Source organism: Myotis daubentonii, chromosome X, assembly GCF_963259705.1.
Source record: "Myotis daubentonii chromosome X, mMyoDau2.1, whole genome shotgun sequence".
In the NCBI taxonomy this organism is placed as follows: Eukaryota; Metazoa; Chordata; class Mammalia; order Chiroptera; family Vespertilionidae; genus Myotis; species Myotis daubentonii.
In genome coordinates, this window is record NC_081861.1 from 18,190,287 (window position 1) to 18,192,878 (window position 2,592).

Below are 2,592 nucleotides of genomic sequence, written 5' to 3' on the forward strand. Positions count from 1 at the left end.
GAGCCATGTAGTATAGTTAGTTATCAGGTAGCATAATACCTCCAACTTTGTTATTCTTTCCCAAGATTGTTGTGGCTATTTGGGGTCTTTTGTGGTTCCACATACATTTTTGGAATATTTGCTCTAGTTCTGTAGTTCCTGTTAAGATACAGCATTGGTATCTTGATAAGAATTTCAGTGAATCTATAGATTGCTTTGGGTAGTATGGACATTTTAATAATGTTAATTCTTCCTATTCGTGGACATGATATATGCTTCCATTTATTTGTATCTTCTTCAATTTCTTTCTTCAGTGTCATAATTTTTAGAGTTCAGGTCATTTAAAACCTTGGTTAAATTTCTTTCTTTTTTCTTAATGCAATTGTAAATGGGGCTGTTTTCTTAGTTTCCCTTTCTGATAATTCATTATTAGTGTATAAAAATGCAACTGATTCTGGGATGTTTATTTTGCATCCTTTTACTTTTCTGATCACTTGTGATAGTATTAATAGATGAATAATCTCATATGATCCTCACAACAATCCTATGATTTAGAAAATATGATTAATTCTATATCACAGGATTGTCATGAGGTGTCAATGAGGAAGTTCTTCTGGAAGCTTAAAAACAACATACAAATATAAGCCATTATATTATCACAACATATATCAGTTTTTTATACACATGTCCTATAAAAGGACATGCACACACATATTTACACATTTACAAATTTACAAACAATACAAATACCCTTAGTATATACAGAAAAATCTCTTATCTTTGAATTCTCTTTTAGGCCTTTATAAAATAAGATAGCTCAAGTCCATTGATGTCAAAACTCACAAATAGATTACAACATATATTTTAAAAAAACTAATCTAGAATAATGTTCACACTAAATATCTAATATACAAAATTATTTGCAGAAAACAATGTGTGTATCATTGTTCTGTATTTTACTAATTAAAAATAAGAAGTAATGTTTATCTATGCTAGTTATATGGTTTTGAAATTGTATTATACTTATGCAAGATTGGTGGAGACTAAGGAAAGAGTGCATGGGACCTACTTGTATAATTTTGCAACTTCTTATTTATGTACAATTATTTCAAAATAAAAAGTTTAAAAAGTTAAAAATCTATAAAGGAAAATATACATTTTTTATAGAGTTGGTATATTTTTATTTTCAAAATGAAAAATTTATTCCAAGAATGTAAAATATGTTAATTAAAATCAATATAGTATAGATTAAAGTGAAAATAAACTTACACTACTTAATCTCCATATATATAACATTTCCTATTATTATAATAAGATGATAATGTATGCTGTTATATTACTAAAAAGTGGAAAAATAATTACCTTTTATTTAATTTTTACTTCCTTGATAGGTAAAATTCTTCAAAATTTCATGTAGATTATCTCATGGAAACTTCACAAGAACTTTATTGTTAATTCTATAAAATAAATTAGTTGTGAGCATTCAATGAGCTAATATGAGAAAATATTTTTGTAAACTACCAAGCAACATGAAAGTAGAAGTAATCATATTACTCTAACATTTGGTTCCCTAACAGAAATACACACTTATTTTATATTTAGAACTGAATCTACCTGAGGAATATATATATATTTGTTGATTTTTTACAGAGAGGAAGGGAGAGAGATAGAGAGTCAGAAACATCAATGAGAGAGAAATATTGATCAGCTGCCTCCTGCACACCTCCTACTGGGGATGTGCCCACAACCAAGGTACATGCCCTTGACCGGAATCGAACCTGGGACTCTTCAGTCTGCAGGCCGACGCTCTATCCACTGAGCCAAACCGGATAGGGATATTTTTTATAATTAAATTTAATAATTCCATTAATTAGTTATTATTAAAACACACTTTTATTTTTAATAAAATGATGTGAGTTACTTGTTTTCAGGAGATTGCCAGAACAAACATGGATATGTCAGCAACCAAATCGCTTCAAACTTGATCCCAAAATAGAGGTAAACATCCAGCACCTAAAATATACATGTTAAGAATAATGTGGACTGTTAAACTGCTGAATATAATTATATTAAAATTATGTCTCCATTTCAGAACAAACAAAACACAGTAGGAAAGGCAATAGAATTAAAAATTTAAACAATCACAACAGAACAAAGTGACCCAAATTCCAAGGAGTAGACTTAGATTTTGTTATACTATTGATGAGGAAGAGAAGAAAATCTAATTGAATAGAAAGAAAGTTTTATAAAAATGGCTAATTGCACATATCAGAAAAGGAGAAAACTCTGTATTGAAAAGATCTTGCATTTTCTTTAGTGAATTTAGTCATTCTAGAATAAAAGGCTGTTATGAATTTGTCAAATTAACACTTGTTAAGTGGAGTACAGGGTGCCAGTCCACAAGAAAAATTGAAATAAAAAAGCTTATTACTCACAGGTCCTGGAGGAAGTACCTGGCAAACCTCAAGAGGCCACTGGTGGAGGTCCAGGCAAAGTGTAGCCAAAGCAAGAGAACCTGGATGGGGAACACGTCTTTATTAAGGTCCATGGGTGGAGTGAATTGGGGTTCCCACTATTAAGATGGATTGGTCAATTCAAACCAAAAGAATGGAG